The sequence below is a fragment of the Vicugna pacos genome, chromosome X (assembly GCF_048564905.1).
Source record: "Vicugna pacos chromosome X, VicPac4, whole genome shotgun sequence".
Classification (NCBI taxonomy): Eukaryota; Metazoa; Chordata; class Mammalia; order Artiodactyla; family Camelidae; genus Vicugna; species Vicugna pacos.
Window position 1 is genome coordinate 44,388,918 of NC_133023.1, and position 23,450 is coordinate 44,412,367.

Below are 23,450 nucleotides of genomic sequence, written 5' to 3' on the forward strand. Positions count from 1 at the left end.
GGGAGATCTTTTCAGGCTTTATCTGTTGGTACTAAGTAGGCCGCTTATAGACCTAACTGAAAAAAATGACCTATATTCTGCTTTCCTAGTCTGGACTCCATCTTTTGCCCAGCAAATTCCCTAGATCTTAACCCCACTCTGCTTCTACCTGGATCCTTGTGCCTGATTTCTATTCATGTGATTCCCTCTGTCTGTGATCCCTCCTGGAGCTGCTCCTACCCAATTCTTGCCTCTCCCCTTAACTCATATCCATGAACTGGACCCCACCATTAGTTCAAATAACTATAATCAGAGGGTCTCACATTAATAACATAACTATGTACTCTGAATCTCATTTTACCCATGTCATTTTTTCTAATGCATGAATCTAGAATTTGGCTTTACATTTAGCTTCTGTTCAATCTCTGCTGCCTGGTCCAGATCTTGACCTTTTGTGAATACTCAAATTCCACTTTTGTGATGCAAATTTGGACTGTCTATGTAAGAAAATGGCATATAATAGGGGTTAAGATTATGGGCTCTAGAGTCATAGTGCCTGTGTTTGAAACTTGCCTATCCCTTACTAGTTCTGTGACCTTTTGAAATCACTTAACCTTTCTGAGCCTCAACTTCTTTACCTATGAAATTGAAATAGTAAAAGTATTTGTTTCATAGGGTTGCTATGATGATGAAATGAGATAAGTAAAGCATGTGAAGTCTTAGTGTCCAGCATATAATAAGAATTCAATACAGATGGTCCCTAACTTACAATGTTTGACTTAATGATTTTTTGACTTCACAATAGTGTGAAAGCAATACACATTTAATAGAAACTGTACTTTGAATATTGATTTTTTATCTTTTCTCCTGCTAATAATATGTGGTATGATACACTCTTGTGATGCGGAGCAGCAACGGTGAGCCACAATTCCCAGTCAGACACGCGTCCCCAAAGGTAAACAACTGATACACATACAATCATTCTGTACCCACCCAGCCATTCTGTTTTTCACAATCAGTACAGTATTCAATAAGCTACATGATATATTCAACACTTTATTATAAAATGGGCTTTGTGTTAGATGATTTTTCTAAACTGAAGGCTAATGTAAGTGCACTGAGCACATTTGAGGTAGGCTAGGCTGTGGGTCTTGGGCAGGGAGTAACACATTTTCCCAAAAAGGCTGCTGATTTGGCATCATTTCACAATAATCCCATCAGAATCATTTTTCATTTTCATGAAGCTCACTGGCTTCACTCTACAGCAAGATCTTCCAGTATGATATATTTTTTTGATCTAAGAATTGGCATCAAATTCTTGGTTATTTTCCAATGTGTTTGACTTTCACTAAGACTAATAAATGCTCACTCTCTTTCAGGTTTACAGGAAAGTGAAGTTGGAGATGAGAAGAAAGAGAAGAGAGAGGAAAGAGATAGAGATAATTGGAATGTATGTGTGTGTTGTGGGGAGGGATTGGATCTAGCAGGATAGTATTCAACACTCTTTGTAATACTCTCAAAATAATTGTTAGTAAAGTCTAAAAAATCACAAAATACTTGAAGTGGATTTCTTGTGGAAACTGGTGAAGGGGATGAATTCTACATTAGGGAGTTTGTGGGGGCAGAACTGAGAAAACACATAGTACATAGGAGTACTGATAGAGAGAATGGCAAGGGAATTTAAGCTGTCAGGACCAACAAGAATTGCGGGGAGGGGTGGAATTGTGATACAGGTCAACTTCAACCACCTCTTTCTACTTCTATATTTCAGTATTCTCTGTCTCTGGAAGAACTTCCTTGCCCAAACTAGAGCTCTGGACACAGGCTCTTCATCATTCTTATGGCCTTTAGTATCTCAGTACTGTCTTGTGTCAGTGCTGGCTTGAGCTTTTAAATGTAAACCACTCCCTGTATTCTGTCTCAACCTAAACTCTCTTGTTTGGTCTTTGTCATTGGTTCACTGACCTCTGGTTTTTGTGTTTGCCAGTGTCTTCACATTCAGTGTGTTTACTTGGCTTCTGACTCATAAGGTGGTAAGGTAATACAATTTGCATGCAAAATGCAAAAGTATATAAAACACAATTACCTTAACTCAACCATAAATCAAAGTATGTATGGTTTTTTGAATACAGCTCTGTACAATAACACAAATGTATCTGAAAATATGAGAAATACTCAACTAAACTAAAGGAAAGAATGTCTATTTGCAGATGTCTTGTCATTCAAATCATATGCCTATAAGATGGCCATCAAATTCCTAATGTTGAAATGGGATACCTGCAGAGAATTCAGAAATATGCCTCCAACACTAATGAATTCATCTACAGAACAGAAACAGACTTTCAGACATAGTAAACAATCTTATGGTTACCAGGGGAAAGGGGGTGGAAGGGATAAATTTGGGAGTTTGAGATTTTCAAATGTTAACCACTATGTATAAAAATAGATAAAAAAACAAATTTCTTCTGTATAGCACAGGGAACTATATTCAACATCTTGTAATAACCTCTAATGAAAAAGAATGTGAAAACAAATACATGTATATATATGCATGACTGAGACATTATGCTGTACACCAGAAATTGACACATTGTAACTGACTGTATTTCAATTGAAAGAGATTTATAAGTACTGAAAAAAATTTAAAAATATTCCTCCATGTATATGAAAATTTGTTTGTTGTTATAAGAATTAAATGAGATATCAGTGTCATATTTCATAGCAAAGGGATTTGGGGGTGGTTGGATTTTAAGGTCAGGGGTAAATTAAAACTGATGTTGTGACTATTTTTAATAATTAAATTTCAATTCAGCATGTGCCCTCTTTCCTGATCCATATTGCCACATGCTGGTTTCTGCCATTCTGCCCTAAACATGAGGAAAATCCCTGTGCCTTCCTGCATGGAATTCCTCCATAAGATCTGATCCTTTCCTTAGGAACTCAGTTACTACAACCTGTGCCTGTTCTCAGGTCCAATCCTTGGACTCCAATCTCCTGCCAGCATTCACTTGACTGGATCTGATCTACCACGTACTCTGATTCTACTCTTGCTTCTGTTTACTTTAAGACACTATGACCTATACCCCACAATTAGTCCAAAGGCTTTATTCTGAGCACTGGCCAACAGCATGTTCTATTCATGGGTATGTCCACCTGACATTTTAGTTTCACTCCTGGACTCTCCTAAATTTAGTAAAATATCAGGCACAGAGAAGTTGAAAGAACAGGGGTTTTCGAGTCAGATGCTCCTAGTTTCCAATTCTGCTTTAATCATTTACTAGCTCTGTGAAAAATAAATAGTAATACCTACCTTGAGAGTTGTAGAAGTGCTGGTTCACAGTGTGTACCCCCAAAGTCTTTGAAATTATTATAGTTTACTTCTGTGTAATGCTTTTCTGCTCTGTTGGTATCTCTAATCTTCAGCTTGACTTTTTAACCTACTCATTTCTTCACCTTTTATTAAGTGTCTACTATGGACCTGGCACTGTGCTGGCTGCCAAGAGTACAAAAGATGGGTAAAACATGTTCCCTATCCTTCAGTAGCTCACAGTTATGAATTCTATTGAAGAATACAAAAATGGTATAAATCAGGAAGTATAAATCAAACTAGTTTCCTCTCCTGATTAGTAGGGAGAATAATGCCTTATCTCAAGGATTATTGGGGGTTCAAATAAGTATTATATGAACTGCTTTAAACAGTGCAGCCCTGTGTACTTGATTTCAATGATTGTAACAGACATGTACTAAGACTCAAAACAGTCACACATCTATAGTGAGTAGGTATCATACAACACCTGTGCAATAGGAAGGGAGTTTTTCTTCACAGATCTCAAGACTGCTGTTTGGCCTGTTTGGTAGAGCATATATAACTAGAGGAACAAGATTTTCTAGATAAAAGTACTATTTTCACAAGAATGAGAACAAGAATTTGTCCCTCGGTGATAGATTCAATTATAAATCAAAAGATGAAGAACAAGTCAGTCAAAATATCATCTTATCAGGGAGGCCTTCCCTGACTACCCCATATAAAATTACATACAGTTCATTCTCCTTTTATTGCTCTTTATATTTCTTTCATGGTCTTTTTCACCCCATGCCCTATTTACTAGCCCAGTTATTTATTATCTGTCTCCCTACACCACAATGTTATATCCATGAGAGAAGGCACTCTGTAGAGTTTGCTTATAGTGAATCTCAAGTATGAATTCAACATATATTTGTGGAGTGAAAGAATGGATCATTTGTAGGTAAGAAATGTCAAGAGACACTGAAGGGGAATTTACTAGGGGTTATTTGAGAAATGAGTAAAACTGTTCTCTATGTTCCTGGTCTTTCAAGTGAGTGGTCCTTGGTCTGTGACATGGCCATTTGCAATCATGCCTTTAAAATATCACCTGCTCAACCAGTTCTGACTTAGCCTAACTAAATTCTCTCTTAAAAGTTACCTCCCTATCTAATCCATTTGAATCTCAGGAGATGCTTTGCTAAATGTTTTGCTTGAAATCCAAGTATAGCATGTCCATTGAAAAGCCTGAGACCAAGGTCTTTCTTCTGCTGACCTTCACCCTAAATTATATCAAACATACCCAAATGTAACCACATTTTCTCATTGCAGTAATAAATTTTTGCTATAAATACATAAAACATTTTTGAAATTTTGCCTTTGAAATTATTTGTCTGGGAATAACTCTTTAAATGTATATGTGGTTATGTCATCACACAATATTTGAAAAACATTTATACTAAAAAATTGTTGTTCTTCTGATATTCAGATTTAAATGGGCATCTTGTATTCTACTTGGCAACCTTAGATGTAATCACAAAGCTACATTATAACTTATACTCTCTTCTCTAGGGTTCTTTTGATATCTCTCTACATTTACCATTTCAGGAGACTCTTCTAAGTTATAGGAGGTTTGCCTACCTTAATAAATGTATCATTTTTCAAGAGAGGCAGTCCAAAATGGCAATGTATGAAGATCCTGAATTCACCTTCTTCTACAGAAATACTGAATTTACAGCTACATATAGAATAACAGTCTTTTAATACCTGAAAACTAGCTGAGCAGCTTCTTCACATTTTGCAAGCAAGAAAAGGGCCACATTGAGGCAGATGAGAGAGGCTAAGACACAATATTGCTGTAAACCCTAACTCTGGAGTAGTTACCTATGATAGGTAGGGAACTCACAAACACAGAGCATCACTCTAAGTGAGGAGTGAAATGTTTGTACCCTACATTGGTCACCTCAGCTTTTAAGACCTGAACCTGGAAGACAAGCTCTGAAAACACATGGTTTGAAAACCAATGAGGGGTATATCTACGAGATGTAAAGTGTTGTAGTGAGCTGCAAAATGTTTCTTAAAGGGCTCATGCACACTCACTTGCCCCAGGGCCCAGTGCAGAAGCAGTTGTTTAAAAAGTACCCAGATTTTGTGTGAAAGAGATTCATTTGCTAATTTTAAAGCATTGGCCTAAAGCCTGGGACCTGTTGGGATACTCTCTGGGGATACAGGCACTGGTGGGTGCAATTTTTGTACTTTCCCTCTGCCTTGCTAAAGTTGGTGGGCACCATCTTTTAAAAAATTTTTTAGAAATTTTGTCTCCCTCTGTGAGGTGTAGTCTTCACACTCTTCCTCTGCCATGCTCCACAAAGCACCAATATATTCTGGAGGGAATATTTTATACATGTCCAGTGTCCTACTTTTTATGTCTGGTGCCATAGCTTTTGCAGATTCAGCCCAGGGGATGCCCCTTGATCACCTGGCTCTGAATGTCAATGGGGCTTGTGTCCCTGGATCCCATGGGACAGTAACAATTGAAGAGAGTTTTTGGCAGTCTGCCATCTCTGAGGCATTGCACAGATTGCAGACTAAAACACACCCCCAATAGTTCTGTGAAAGAGATATGTTTATTGTTTTGAAACTTTGCCCTGAGATACAGGCTTCAGGTTTGACACACACATAGAGGACTACAGATGTGCTTTCAGGAAATGTAGGCCATGGGAATGCGATCTTTGTGTTCTCCCTCAGTCTCATTACAGGTCACCAATATATCCCAGAAAAAGAGCTTATACACTCATCTGGAGCCCTGGTTTCTGTGATTGTCACCCAGAAGTCACTTCCGGATTGCCTGGTCTGGTGGCCAGCAGGGATTTTACTTGCAGTCCCATAGGATTGCATATATTTGCCTACTTTAAAACCTGCTGCTTAAGGGTCTGACTTCCAATCAGCCTGACTAAATGCTAACTGAGAACCCCCTTTGGGACACTGACAGGTCTTAGCATACCTTCAACAACTGGAAGGTATTAAAAAATAAAATAGACTTCTTGGATAATAACAAAGGTTCAAGAGACAACCAAGAGCTAGGACAATGTTGAACAATATTTATTCTCTATCCAGGGTCATTCCTTCAGGACTGGGAGAGGTGGCTATTTCATCTAATACATAGAAACAAATACAGAGTTAAATGAAATAAGGAAACAGAAGAATATGTTCCAAACAAAATTTTTAAATAGCCAATATTTTATAACTATAAATGGAGTACAACCTTTAAAAATTGTGAATCATTATATTGTACACTTTTAACATATATAATATTGTAAATCAACTATGATTCAATTAAAAAACAAGATAAACCAGAAAAATATGCTTAATGAAAGGAACTAAGTAATTTACCTTATAAGGAGTTCAAAGTAATGGATATAAAGATGCTTACCAAACAGGGGAGAAGAATGGATAGGAAGTGCAAACTTCAACAGATATAGGAAATATGAGATAGTATGAACTAGGGAGAGGGATCAAGATGGCAGAGTAAGAGGATGTGGAACTCACCTTCTTCCATGAACACATCAAAAATACATCTACATGTGAAACACTTGTTGGGGAAACCTAACAAAACTGGCAGAAGGACTCCTACACAACCAAGGCTGTAAGAATGATACATATATAATGGAGTAGAATTGGAAGAAAAACAATCAGTTCAGGGCCTGTGTTCCTGGGAGGGGACTTAGAGGAAAAGGGAGATCATACAGGCAGACACCTGCCCTGGGGAGTGAGCAGTGTGAGCCACAGATGAGGCTAATTGCTGGGGTCATACACAAAAGATACAAGCCCTTTGATTGGAGGACTGTAGGGAAAAATAGAAGGGATAGGGGAAGCCTGGACTCCCCTCCTGAGGAGTGTGCACATGCACTTGCTAGACCTGAGACAGAGTGAAGAGAGGTTTGCTCCAGTGGCTGCTGGGTTTTCCATGACTGCCTTGCCATGCACCCCAGTCTGAATGCTCAGCCTCACTTAATCCATGCTACAGTGAGGTACTGGATCTAGGGTACCCAAGATTGAGAAGAAGTTTCAACCATGGAATGCATTGGTGACCAAGTACTAGGGTGGAGACTGAGTGAGGCAGCAGTGGCCATTGTTGGTGCTTACTAAAGCAATGCCTCAGAATCTGCCCAAATTTCTAACGGTGGTGGCTCCACCATACCTCACCACCCAATGCATGTTGAAAGTCCCCAAGAGCCATAGTGAGTCTTGAGGAGTGGTTATACAACATGACAGGAATGGTAGAGGCTGGGAGCAGTGATTGACTGTAAGGGACAAAGGGGCCTTGCACCCAAAGCTTCCTGCAAATGGACTCATAGACTCCAATATAAGCAGCACATTGGATCTCTGTCTGAGCACAGGCCCAACATACTTCAGCACACCCTTCTTCTGGAGCAAAGGTTGTGGTATGGAGACAGGGAACACACATAAAGGAAATAGAGCCACCTCAGGCCCGAACCTCAGGGCTTCTGCTCCAGCAACTTGGGATCAGACCTTACCTTCAAAAGGGTGGTGATGGCCTCTGAACAGAGAGGAAGTCCTGCCTCACACCAGACTCTGGTATTATTCCCTCCAGTTCCAGCCCCACTGCCCACTAAGGTGATAGCTGCCAGCACACCCTGAGGAAAGATGTGACTTGCATCCACCTCAAATTCAACTCTCTTACCAAAGGCGTTGTACACATACAGTCTATATAGAGAAACACCCAAAAAAGAATATCCCATTAAGACCACAGTAGGTAACTGTTTTACCTAAATTCACAGAGGCAGAGAAAGTTAAGCAAAAGGAAAAGGAAAAGGAAAAGGAAAAGCAACTGCTCTCAATTGAAAGAGCAAGAGAAAATACTAGAAAAACAAAATAATGAAACAGATATAAAAATGATCAGATAAAGAGTTCAAAACATTGGTGATAAAAGTATTAACTGAATTAGGGAGAAGGATAGATGTAAACACTGATCTTTTTAACAATAAACTAGATATATGTAAAAGACCCAGCCCAAAATAGATAATTCATAGCTGAAACAAAAAACAGTCTAAAAGGAATGTATAGCAGACTAAGTGATACAAAAGAATGTGTAACTGATCTGGAAGAGAGTAATGGGAATACCAAATCCAAATAGCAGAAAGAAAAACATGTTTTTAAAAAGGAAAGCAATTTAAGAGATAGTGGGATTAAGTGTTCCAACCTTCACATTATAATGGTTCCAGAAGAAGAAGAGAGAGAAAAGGGATAGAAAATGTATTTGAAGAAATTATGGTTGAAAATTCCCAAACCTAAAGAAACAAACAGATATCCAGGTACAGAAAGCACAGAAGATTCCAAACAAGATGAACTGAAGCAGATCCACACTAAGACATATCAGAATTAAAATGGTGAATTTAAAGATTAATGGAGAATTAAAGGCAGAAAAAGAAAAAGGTCACATACAAGGGAATCCCAATAAGGCTATCAGCTGAAATCTCCAGAAAACTTACAGGCCAGAATGGGGTGGCATGATATATTTAAAGTGCTGAAAGAGAAAAACCTGTAACATTGATACTCTACCAAGCAAGATTATCATTTACAATTGAAGGAGAGATAAAGGGTTTCTCAGAGAAGCAAAAACTAAGGATTCACCAATACTAAACCCACCCTATAATAAATGTTGAAGGATCTTCTCTAAGTGGAAAAAAATAAGACAATATAGGAAAGGAAAAATTCCACTAGGAAATGCAAATATATAGCAAAGACTGAGGATCAACCACTTAAATAAATCAACACATAGATTTAAAGACAAAAAATTATAAAAGCTACTATAACAACAATAAATAGTTAAGGGATAAGTATGACAATGTAAGTAAAATATGACCTCAAAATTTGGGGGAGAGGAGTAAAAAATGTAGATATTTTACAATGTGTTTGAACTTAAATGACTAAGCGATATAAATATAGGTCAACATATATGAACCCCACAGTAACCACAAATAAAAACCTACAATAGGTACACAAAAACTGATAAGAAAGGAACACAAACATACTACTAAAGAAAATAATCAAACCACAGGAAGGAAACAAAAAGAAGAAAAAAACAGAAAAACTATAAAACAACCAGAAAACAAATAATAAAATGTCAATAAATACACAACTTTCAATAATTAACTGTTGGTGGATTAATTGCTTGGATCAATTAGGGTGGCTGATTGGATTATAAAACAAGACTCTTCAATATGCTGCCTACAAGAGACTCACTTCTGGGCTAAATACACATACAGACTGAAAGTGAAGGTATGGAAAAGATATTTCATGGAAATGGAAGTGGCAACAAAATGAGGAGTAGCAATATTTATATCATACAAAACAGATTTTGAAGTAAAGGCTACAACAGTAGATAAAGAAGGCTATTATATAATGGGAAGGGATCAATACAAGAAGATATTACACTCATAAACATATATGCATGCATAAACATATAAAACAAAAATTAACAGACACAAAAGGAGAAATGGACAGTAATATAATAACAATAGGGTACCTTAACACTGCACATATGTCAGTGGACAGATAAGACTAAAAATCAATTAGGAAGCAGTAGTCTTAAATGATACACTAGACTAGATGGACTTACTAGATATCTGTAAGACATTACATACAAAAATAGTAGAATATACATTCAGATGGAATTTTCTCCAGGATAGATCACATGCTAGGCCACAAAACAGGTTTCAACAAATTTAAGAGGCAGAAATTTTATCAAGCATTTTTTTCTAAACACAATGGTATGAAACTAGAAATCAAGTACAGAAAGAAAAATGGGAAAAGAGCAAGCATGAGGAGACTAAACAATATACTACTAAAAAAAAGTCAATGAATAAATTCAACAAAAAATACTTTGAGTCAAGTGAAAATGGAGACACAACTCTTCAAAATCTATGGGATGCAGCAAAAGCAGTTCTAAGAGGAAAGTTCACAGTGACACATACAGGATGTCTTCAAGAAATAAGAAACATCTAAAATAAATAACTTAACCTACCACTCTAAAATGATTTAGGGAGAGAGAAACAAAGCCCAAAGCAAATAGAGGGTAGTAAATAATAAAAATCAGACAGGAAATTTTTAAAAATAGAAAAAAGAAAACAACTGAAGAGATAAACAAAATCAAGAGCAAGCTTTTTGAAGGGGTAAAGAAGACTGATAAACCTTTAGCCAACCTCACCAAGAAGAAAAGAGAAGGAACCCAAATAAACTAAATAAGAAACAAAAGAGGAGAAATATCAACTGATACCACAAAGATACAAAAAAAAGAAAACATTATAACAGTTATATGCCAACAAATTGGACAACTAGAAGAAATGGAAAATGTTCTAGACACATACAACCTGCAAATACTGATCAAGCAGAAACGGATAATTTGAAAAGACCAATCACTAGCAGTGAAATTTAATTTGTAATTAAAAACTTCCCAGCAAACAAAAGTCTGGAACTCGACAGCTTCATAGGGGAATTTAACCAAACATACAAAGAAGAACTAATACATATCCTTTTCAAACTATTCCAAAAATTTAAAGAGAACAGATAACTCCCAAATTCATTCTATGAGGCCACCATTACCCTGATACCAAAACCAGACAGACTACAAAAAAAAATCACAAGGCAATATCTTCGTTAAATATGGATGCAAAAATCCTCAACAAAATATTCACAAACTTAATCCAACAATATATAAAGAGGATCTTACACCATGATCAACTTAGATTTATTCCAATGATACAAGGATGGTTCAACATTTGTAAATCAATCAATGTGACACACCACATTAAAAATAGAAAGGATAAAAATCACATGATTATTTCAATAAATGTAGAAAGATCATTTGATAAAATTCAACATCTGTTCATTATAAAACTCTCATCAAAGTGAGTATACAGGGAACAAACATCTCAAAGTAATAAAAGCCATTTATGAATAACTCATCTAACATCACACTCAATGGTGAAAAGTTGAAAGCTTTTCCTCCAAGATCAGGAACAAGGATACCCACCCATGCCACTTCTATTTAACTTAGTACTGAAAGTCCTAGCCACAGTAATCAAACAAGAAAAAGAAAGAAAATTTACCCAGATTAGAAGAGAAATAAATTGTCACTATTTGCAGATGACATGATACTATATGTAGAAAACATTTATGTCTCCACCCAAAAACTACTAGACTAATAAATGAATTCAGTAAAGTTACAGGACACAAGATTAATATACAGAGATTTATTGTTTTTTTAAACATTAATAATGAATTATCAAAAGAGAAAGCAAAATATTAATCCTGTTCAAAATTGCATCAAAAAGAATAAAATACCTAGCAATAAACTTAACCAAGAAGGTTAAAGACCTGTACTCTGAAAACTAGAAAACGTTGATGAAAGAAACTGAAGATGATACAAAAATATTGAGAAATATTCCATGTTCATGAATTAGAAAAACTTATATCATTTAAGTGTCCATACTACCCAAAACAATCTACAGATTTAATGTAATTCCTATTAAAATACACATGACATTTTTCATGGAACTAGAACAAGTAATCTTAAAATTCATATAGAAACATAAAAGATGCTGAATGGCCAAAGCAGTCTGAGAAAAAAGAACAAAGCTGGTGGTATCATGCACCCTGACTTCAGACTATGAAAATAGCATAGTACTGGCACAAAAACAGACACATAGATCAATGGAACTGAATAGAAAACCCAGAAATAACCACTCATTTATGGCCAATTAATCAACAACAAAGGATGAAAAAAAGTATACAAAGGGGAAAAGACAGTCTCTTGGATACATAGTGCTGGGAGAACTGAACAGCTACATGGAAAAGAATAAAATTTGAGCATTTTCTCACACCATAAACAAAAATAAACTCAGAATAGATTAAAGACCTTAATATAAGCCTAGAAACCATAAAACTCTTAGAAGAAAACATAGGCAATACAGTTGTAAATCTTAGCAACTTTTTTTTAAATCTATCTCCTAAGGCAAATAAAACAAAGGCAAAAACAAATAGGACCTAGTTAAACTTAAAGATTTAGTACAGCAAAGGAAACCATTAACAAAATGGAAAGGTGATCAACTGAATGGGAGAAAATATTTGCAAATAATATGACCAATATGGTGTTAGTATATATAAACAGCTTATATATAAATATGAGCTTTTATATAAGTATATAAAAAGCTCATGTAACTTGATATCAAAAACTAAATAATCTGATTTAAAAGTGGGCAGATGATCTGGATAGGTATTTTTCCACAGAAGACAAATAGATGACCAACAGGCACATGAAAAGATGCTCAACATCACTAAGCATCAGAGAAATGCAAATCAAAACCACAATGAGCGATCACCTCACCACCTGTCAGAAAGGCTGTTGTGAAAAAAGACCACGAATAATAAATGTGGACAAGCATGTGGAGAAAAGGGAACCCTTGTACACTGCTCATGGAAATGTAAATTGGTATAGCCACTTTGGAAAATAATATGAAGTTTCTTCAAAAAAAAACAACTAAAAATAGAACTACCATATGATCCAGCAATTCCACTGCTGGGTATATGTCCAAAGAAAACAAAAGCACCAATTTGAATATATACATAAACCTTAATGTTCATAGCAGTAGTATTTACAATAGCCAAGATTTAGAAGCAACCTAATTGTCCATAAGCAGATGAATGGTTTAAGATATAATATAGTAGGTGCGGTGAAGATGGTGGAGTGGAAAGATGCTGAGCTCACCTCCTCCCACGAGCACACCAAAATCACAACTGTCTGCAGAATAGCCATAGATGAAAAAGACTGGAACCTACTAGAAAAGATTTTCTGCTAGAGACATAAAAAAAAACATAAGACAAGTAGGAGAGGTGGATTTGCAATATAATAAAATCCCTTATCGCCTGAGTGATCAACCCATCAATTGGAGAATAATTATATTGCAAATGTTCTTCCACATGAGTGAGAGAGAGTTCCACGACAGGCTCCCTAGCCTGGAATCTGGCACTAGGAAGACAAGCCGCTAGAGTATTTGGCTTTGAAGTCCGGTGGGTCTTCACTGCAGGATCCCCACAGGATTGGGGAAAATAGAGACTTCACTCTTAAAGGGTGCATGCAAAATCTCATGTGCACCGGGACCAGGGCAAAGCAGTAATATGGTAGGATCCTGGGCCTGACGTACCTGCTGATCTTGCAGAGTATCTTGGAGAAGCTTTTGCAATTTGTTTTTTTCCTCAATATTATGTATATGAGATTTATCCATGTTGGTGTGTGTAGCTTTATTTCATTCATTTTTATGACTGTTTTGATTCCATTGTGTGAGTACATGGCAATTTATTTATCCATTCCATTGTTGGTGGCTCTCTTTTTCTATTTTGTTTTTTGCTATTAAAAATGCTTAGTATATTAAAAACCAAACATTTTCCCCTAATTTCTCCCAACTCAGAAAATAGCTACACAGCTCTCCCAGTTACTTAGGCTAAAAACCTTGGTGTCATCTTTGATGTCTCTCTTTTGCATGGCTCAACTAATCCATAAGCAATTATTCCATTGTAAAAACTAAATTCCAGAATTAGATTACATTTCCCTCCTCCTCTCTACTAAGTCACCATTATTTCTCACCTAGATTACTGCAATCACCTCTAAATTGGTCACTCAGCTTCCACCCTTGCCTTCTCACAGATTATTCTAAACATAGCAATCAGAATTACTGTTAAAATATTAGGCTATGTCACTGCAACTACTCAAAACCTTTGAATGTTTCCTTATCACACTCAGGGAAAAAAATCCAAAGTCCTTATTCTGGCTTTAAGGCCCCTGAGAGATGATGTCCCTACCTTTATTCCAGCCACTATTACCACTATTACCTCTTGCTATTCATGGAAATGCCAAGCAAGCTTTCAAATCAGGAACCTTACACTTCCTCATCATTTTCAGATCTCGCCTCAAATTTCATATTAGAGAGGCCTTCTCTGATCACTGTACTGAAAATATCACTCCTTTATCATTCTTTATCCTTCTTTATTTTTTGTAGCTTTAGCACCAGCTAAAATACAGATATTGTTTGTTTATTATTCATCTCTGTCTATAAGAAAGCAAACTCCATGAGGGTGGGGACTTTGTTTTGTTCCATGGGTATCCCCAGAACCTACAACAGTGTGTGGGGTATATTAGCTATTCTGTAAATATTTGTTGAAGGAATAAATGAATGCTTCAATAAAATTCTTATACATGTTTACTTGTGATGCATCTTAGAGTTTCTCAAGGGTATATCTAGGAATGAGACTATTGGATTATAAACTATGAACATCTTCACCTTTAATAGCTTCTTATTGCTCTTTAATGTGTTCAAAGTTATATTCCCACCAGCAATATTTGAGTCCCTTTTGCTCCACATCATGCAAACACTTAAAACTATAATACATTAATAATTGTTAATATGTTGAATATGGAAATGTTATCTCATTGTGTTTTTAATTTGCATCTCTCCGGTGATTAGTAAGGTTGAACATATTTCCCATATGCTCATTGGCCATTTTGGTTTTCTTTTCAGTGAATTGCTTGTTCACATCATCTGCCTATACTAAAGTCTTGTAAAAGTTCTTTTTACATTCTGGATACTTCTCCTTTCAAGTCCTATGAGTTGAAAACAATTCTCTCTTGCCCTGTGACTTTTATTTTTGCTTTAAGTGGTAAAAGGCATTATAAATTTTAATGAAGTTCAATGTATCTATTTTTCTTTTATGTTATATGTTTCCTGTGTCTTGTTTAGGAAACCACTCCCTAAACATAAGGACAATATTTATTCAAACTTGCTAGTGTAACACCTGGTTAAGAATGATATAATGTTATAAATTTATAAATGCTTTAAAATAATGTAATCTTTGCCATTATTTTTAACATTAATTTTGTAACCTGCTACCTTGCTGAATTCTTCAATCAGCTCTAGTAGCTTTTGTGTGCACCTTTTAGGGTTTTCTATATATAGTAACATGTCATCAGCATATAATGACACTTTTACCTCTTCTTTTCCAATTTGGATCCCTTTTATTTCTTTCTCTTGCCTGACTGCTGTGGCTAGGACTTCCAGGACTATGTTGAATAGGAGTGGTGATAGTGGGCATCCTTGTCTTGTCCCAGATTTTAGTGGGAAGCTTTTGAGTTTTTCACCGTTGAGAACTATGCTGGCTGTAGGTTTGCCATATATAGCTTTTATTATGTTGAGATATGTTCCCTCTATACCCACTTTGGCGAGAGTTTTTATCATAAATGGCTGTTGAATTTTATCAAATGCTTTTTCTGCCATTATTTTTAAATTTGCATTTGCAAGAGAAACTCTAAAAATACTTAGCTCCTTTGAGTTATTTATGGTTGTAATTCATGAGTTCACATTGCTCAGGGGTTTGTTCACCACATTAATTTTCATGTGCCTGCTGGCCACCTGTATGTCTTCTTTGGAAAAATGCCTATCCATATCTTCTGCTTATTTTTAAACTGGGTTTTTTTTATATTGAGTTGTATGAGCTGTTTATATATTTTGGATATTAGCATTTGTTAGTCATATCGTTTGCAAATATTTTCTCCCATTCATTAGATTGTATTTTGATTTTGTTGATGGTTTTCTTTGCTGTGCAAAAACTTTGAAATTTAATTAGGTCCTATATGTTTATTTTGTCCCTTTTATTTCATTTGCATTAGAGGACAGGTCCAAAAAATATTGCTGTAATCAATGTGAAAGAATGTTCTGCCTATGTTCTCTTCTATGAGTTTTATAGTTTCAGGTCTTACATTTAGGTCTTTAATCCATTTTGAGTTTATTTTTGTATATGGTGTGAAGAATTGTTCTAATCTCATTGTTTTACATGTAGCTGTCCAGTTTTCTCAGGACCACTTATTCAAGAGACTGTCTTCTCTAGTCTTGCCTCATTTCTTGTGAACCATAGGTGTGTGGGTTTACTTCTGCACTCTGTATTCTAATCCATTGATCTATATGTCTTTTTGTGTCCATAACATGCTGCTTTGATTATGGTAGCTTTGTAGTATAGTCTGAGTTCAGGGAGTGTGATACCTCCAGCTTTCTTCTTTTTTCTCAAGATTGCTTTGGCATTTTGGAGGTTTTTTTTTTTGTTCCATGTAAATTTTAGGATAATTTGTTCTAGTTCCATGAAAAATATCCACGGGTATTTACATAGAGATTGCATTAAATCTGTAGAATTTTTTTGGGTGGTATGGGCATTTTTTTTAATTCTTCCAATCCAAGAGCATGTGATATCTTTACACTTTCTTGTATCAGCTTCATTATCCTTCAGTATTTTTTAGTATTCATAGCATAGGTGTTTTGCCTTCTTGCCTAAATTTATTCCTCTTTATTTTATTTTTTTGATGTGATTTTATAATATATTTATTTTATTTCAGGTATTTAGTTCTTAATTTCTCATTGGGTCTTTTTATGTTTTCTAGTTCCTTGTTAAAATTCTCACTGTTTATCTATTATTTTTCCTAATTTATTTAGCATTCTCATTACTGTTTTGAATACCTTGTCATACATTGTTTATTTATGTTTTATTATTTACTTTTTAAAGAATTTTTTCTTATTCTTTCAGTTGAGGAATTTTCAGTTCCTCTCCCTTCTCATTTTGCTTAACTTTCACTTTCTCTATACATTTATGTAAAAAGTTAATTATTGCAGTCTTGAAGGGGTGTCTTTGTGTGGGGATATCCCTAAACACCTGCTTGTGCCCAGTTCCTTTGATTGGAGAGCTAGATTTGACATAGACACAAGTCATATTTTCCTCAGGTTGTGTTGGCATCTATCACCTTGGTAGGAGGTATGGCTGGAGATGGAGGGGCTAGGGTTGGAGTTGGGTGTGAGGCAGAGTTTCCCCTCTGCTCAGTGGCCAGTCTTCTCCTATTAGGGGCAGGGTTGGACCCCAAGTTGCGGGGGCAGAAGCCCTGAGGGTTCGGTCTTAGCTGGCTCTATTTCCTTTAAATATGTACCTTTTCCTCTCACAGCATTGGGACCCTTGTTCTGGAGGGGAGCAGTGCTGATATAAGAGGGGCCCATGCTGCAGCAGGGCATGTCAGGGCACAAGATGCAGCAGATTGGCCACAGAGTTCTAAGCTGTTTCCAATGCATTGCCTGTGCAGGCACCAGCAATTGTTGCCTTGCCTGCCCAGCTCAGATGCAGCCTCAAGTCTGAGTCCTTTTTGCCCTCACAGTGATCCCTTTCCCCAGCCTTGCCACTCCTGCCTTGTTGTGGAGCCATGCTGCAGTGCATGAGGGTCTCATGTGGGGTCTTGGCATTTATCAGGTCATGGGCTGTGCTAGACTGGCCACTGTTTGAGTTCTGGGCTGCTTCTGATATGTTGTCTGAGTACATGCCAACAATGGCTGCCCCTACCCCACCCAGTTGCCACCCTTGTTCCAAGTCATCCATGCATCCCATGGCCATGCTCTCTCCTCAGTCATGGCAGCCCTAGGTCCAATGAAGAGCTGTGACTTGGAGTAATCAGGGCTAGAGAGATTAGTTGATTCAAGCTGGGGCACTTGCCATTGGTAGTCATGGAAACCAGGAGGACACTAGAGCAGTCTTCAATCCTCCCTCTCCACCCTGCCTCAAGGGCAAGTCAGCATGCCCCTACTCCTTGAGTGGAACCCAGGCTTCCCACAGCCCTCATATTAGTCCCAGCAGCCCTCCAATCAGTTATGGGGGCTCTTCTCCCTTGTGTAGGACCCCAGGGCTGGGGTGCCTAGTAAGTAGCTCACACTATTCTCTCCCCAGGGTGAATCTTCACCCATGTAATTTCCCTTTTCCTCTGATTCTCTTAGCAGGGGTAGAGATCCTAAACTGATTGCTTCTCTTCCTTTCCAACTCCATTCCGTATGTATCTTTCTTACAGCCTTGGTTGTACAAGAGTCTTTATGCCAGTTTCCAATTAGTTTTCAGTGAAGATTGTTCCACATGTATATGTATATTTGATGTATTATGGGGGGAGGTGACTTCCACATCCAACTACTCTGCCATCTTGATTGATCTCTCCCTTTTAATGTGTTATTGAATTCAGTTTGCAAATATTTTGTTGAGATTTTCTGCATCTATGTTCATCAGGAATATTGTTCTATAGTTTCCTTTTCTTGTAGTGTCATTATCTAGCTTTGGTATCAGGGTAATGCTGGCCTCGTAAAATTAGTTTGGAAGTTTTTTATTCTTTTAAATTTTTTTGGAAGGCTTTGAGAAGGATTGGGATTAATTCTTTAAATGTTTGGTAGAATTTGCCAATGAAACCACCTGGTCCTTGGATTTTCTGTGTTGGGAGTTTTTTGATTACTGATTCAGTCTATTTACTCATTATTGGTATGTTCAGGTTTTCTAATTCCTTATTCAGTCTTGTTACGTAGTGAGTTTCTAGACATTTATCCGTTTCTTCTAGGTTATCTAATTTGTTGGCATAAATCGTTCATAGTAGTCTCATATGATCCTATGTATTTCTGTAATATCAGTTGTAATGTATACTTTTCCATTTCTAATTTTATCTATTTGAGTCTTCTCTGTTTTATCTTAGTCTAGCTAAAGGTTTGTCTAGTAAAGTTTAGTTTATTTTATGGGAAAACCAGCTCTTAGTTTTGTTGATTCTTTCTATTTTTTTCTGGTCCATATTAATTTATTTCTGCTCTGATCTTTGTTATTTCCTTTCTTCTGCTAACTTTGGGCTTAACTTGTGCTTTTTAAATTCTTTTTTTTTTATTTCATCTCTTTCATTTTTTTAACATTTTTTATTGATTTATAATCATTTTACAATGTTGTGTCAAATTCCAGTGTTCAGCACAATTTTTCAGTCATTCATGGGCATATACACACTCATTGTCACATTTTTTTCTCTGTGATTTATCATAACATTTTGCGTATATTTCCCTGTGCTATACAGTGTTTATCTATTCTACAATTTTGAAATCCCAGTCTATCCCTTCCCACCCTCTACCCCCCTGGTAACCACAAGTCTGTATTCTCTGTCCATGAGTCTATTTCTGTCCTGTATTTATGCTTGTTTTTGTTTGTCTGTTTGTTTTTTAGATTCCACATATGAGCAATCTCATATGGTATTTTTCTTTCTCTTTCTGGCTTACTTCACTTAGAATGACATTCTCTAGGAGCATCCATGTTGCTGCAAATGGTGTTATGTTGTCGGTTTTTATGGCTGAGTAGTATTCCATTGTATAAATATACCACATCTTCTTTATCCAGTCACCTGTTGATGGACAGTAAAACAAGAAGAAAATCTACGGAATGGGAGAAAATTTTTGCAAGTGAAACTGACAAAGGCTTGATCTCCAGAATATATAAGCAGATCATATGACTCAATAAGAAAAAAATAAACAACCCAATCCAAAAATGGGCAGAAGACCTAAACAAGCAATTCTCCGAGGAAGACATACAAATGATCAAAAAGCACATGAAAAAATGCTCAATATCACTAATTATCAGAGAAATGCAAATAAAAACTACAATGAGGTATCACCTCACACCAGTAAAAATGGCCGTCATTCAAAAATCCACAAATGATAAATGCTGGAGAGCCTGTGGAGAAAGGGGAACCCTCCTACACTGCTGGTGGGAATGCAGTTTGGTGCAGCCACTATGGAAAACAGTGTGGAGATTCCTCAAAATACTAGGAATAGACTTACCATATGACCCAGGAATCCCACTCCTGGGCTTGTATCCAGAAGGAAATCTACTTCAGGATGACACCTGCACCCCAATGTTCATAGCAGCACTATTTAGAATAGCTTTTTAAATTCTTTGGTGGTGATTTGAGATATTTCTAATTTCTTAATATATGCACTTACTGCCATAAACTTTCATCTAAGAACTACTTTTACAGTATATGACAAGATATGATATGTGGTGTTTACATCTACATTTGTCTTGAGATAATATTTTATTTCCCTTCTGATTTCTTTTTGACCCATTTGTTGTTCTTAAGTATGCTTTTTAAGTTTCAACATATTTGTAGATATTATAGCTTTCCTCTTGTTATTGATTTGTAGTTTATACCATTGTGGTCAGAAAAGATAGTTGGTATAATTTCAGTCTTCTTAAACGTGCTAAGGCTTGTTTTGTGTCCTATCATATGACCTATCCTGGAGAATGTCCTATGTGTATTTGAGGAAAATGTGTATTCTGCTGCTGTTGTATGGAAAGTTCTCTATATGTCTTTTAGTCTATTTAGTCTAACGTATGGTTTATTTCCATATTGTTTTCTTGCTTGTTTACTTGTTGCTGTTTTTGTCTGTATGATATGTCAATTGTTGACAGTAAGATATTGAAGTCCCTCATTATAATTTTATTGTTGTGTATATCTCCCTTCATAGCTGTTAATATTTGCTTAATATATTTAGGTGCTCCAATGTTGGGTGCATGTCTATTAGTGATTGTCATGTCTTCTTCATATATTGACCTATTTATCACTGTATAATGATGTTCTTTGTTTTGTGCTATCATTTTGGCTTAAAGTCTTTTTTGTCTGATATAATTATGGCAATACTCACTTTCTTTTGATTTTTGCTTTAATGGAATATCATATTCTATCCCTTCACTTTGAGCCTATGTGTTTCTTTAGAGCTGAATCTCTTGTAGGCAGTATATAGCTAGGTGTTGTTTGTTTATCCATCTAGCCACTCTATGTATTTGTGAAGTCAACTCATTTATATTTAGAGTGATTATTGATATTTAAGTACTAACTATTGCCATCTTATTGTTTTGCCTCTTTTTTTTTTTTTGTATTTCCACTGTTTTTTTTTCCCTCTGTTTCTGCCTACCTTTATAAATTCTTGATTTTCCATGGTGGTGTTCTCTGTCTCCTCTCTCCCTCCTTTATTTTGTTTTATGCCTCTACTTTAGATTCTTACTTTGTGGTTCCCATGAGGCTTACACAAAACATCTCATAGATAAAATAGTCCATCTGTGCTGATAGCAACTTATCTTCCTTTGCCTGCAAAAGCTCTGCACATTTACTTGTCCCCTTTTATAATTTGATATTATAATTTATCTCTGTTTATGCTGTGTATCTGTTAACAAATTAGAGTAACTATAGTCATTTTTAATACTGTTTACTTTTAGCCTTTGGAGTATAGTAAAGTGGTTAACAAACTATTACAACATAGAGTTATGATTTCTGAATTCTGACTGTCTTCTTTTCACCTTACTAGAATGTCATGCCTCTGATCAGCATCCTTTTCTTTCAACTTGATAAACTCCTTTCAGCATTTCATGTAAGGCAGATATAGTGGTGGTGAACTCCTTCAGCTTTTTTTTTTTCTACAAAAGCCTTCATTTCTCTTTTATATCTAAAGGATACCTTTGCTGGATAGAATATTCTTGGCTGGCAATTTTTATCTTTCAACACTTTAAAATGTCATTCTATTCTCTCCTGGATAGAAGAGTTTCTCCTGAGAAATATACTCATAGCCTAATGGTAGTTCCTTTTTAGGTTATTGGGGTTGTTTTTTATTTTTTAACCCTGTTCACCTTTAAAATTCTTTCCTTATCATTGAATTTTGACAGTTTCATGTTTTTTCTTGGAGAGGTCTTTTTGCATTGAAAGAATCAGCTGTTATATTAGCTTCATGGCCATGTATACACAGATCCTCCCTTGCTTTGGTGGCGTTCTCAGCTACTGTTTTTCTAAATAAACTATCTGACCACTTTTTACTCTCTTCTCCTTTTGTTATACCAAATAATCTTATATTGCTTTTTTAATGGAGCCTAATAGCTCTCATAGGACTTATTCGCTTAAAAAACATTTCCTCTTCCACCTGAATCATTTCTAAGTTTCTACCTTTGAGCTTGCTAATTCTCTTTTCTATCTGATCTGCTCTATTTCTAATGCTTTCTAATGAATTCTTTATCTCATTTATGGAGGTCTTCAGTTCCAGAATTTCTGTTTGGTACTTTTTTAGAATTTCAGTCTTTTTGGTAAAGTACTCTTTCTATGAATTTTATTCCCGAGTTTATTGAACTGTCTTTCTGAGTTTTCTTGTAGCTTGTTGAATTTCTTCATAAAAATTATTTGAATTCTCTAATATTTAGATTGCAATACCCTAATGCCTTTGATTCCAGTGGTTGGAGAATTAGCATTTACTTTTGTGATTCCATATTTCCTTCATTTTTCAGTGCTTGTAGGTCTGTGCTTCTGATTTCACATTTGAAGTACAAATATCTGCTTAAGGTATCTTTTCTTCTTTACATTTTTTAAATTGAGTTATAGTCATTTTTTAGTGTTGTGTCAAATTCCAGAGCAAAGTAAACTTCTTCAGTTATACATGAATATACATATATTCATTCTCACATTTTATTCACTGTGAGCTATCACAAAATATTATATATTTTTCCCTGTGCTATACAGTAGAATCTTTTTATCTATTCTGCATATGCCTGTCAGTATCTACAGATTTTGAAATCCCAGTCTGTCCCTACCCACCACCCTCTCCCTTGGCAACCACAAGTTTGTATTCTATGTCTATGATTTTGTTTCTGTTCTTTATTTATGTTCATTTTTTCACATTCCATATATGACTGATCTCATATGGTATTTTTTTTCTCTTTCTGGCTTACTTCACTTAGAATGACATTCTCCACTAACATCCATGTTGCTGCAAATGGCATTATGTTGTCAGTTTTCATGGCTGCATAGTATTCCATTGTATAAATATACCACTTCTTCTTTATCGTCATCTGTCGATGGACATTTAGGCTGTTTCCATGTCTTGGCTATAGTAAATAATGCTGCTATGAACATTGGGTTGCAGGTGTCTTTTTGAAGTAGGGTTCCTTCTGGATATATGTCCAGGATAGGATTACTGGGTCATATGGTAAGTCTATTCCTAGTCTTTTGAGGAATCTCCATACTGTTTTCCACAGTGTCTGCACCAAACTGCTTTGCCAACAGCAGTGTAGGAGGGTTTCCTTTTCTCCACAGCCTCTCCAGCATTTGCTATTTGTGGACTGTTGAATGATGGCTATTCTTACTGGTGTGAGGTGATACCTCATTGAAGTTTTGATTTGCATTTCTCTGATAATTAATTATATTGAGCATTTTTTCATGTACCTATTGATCATTTGTATTTCTTCGTTGGAGAATTGCTTA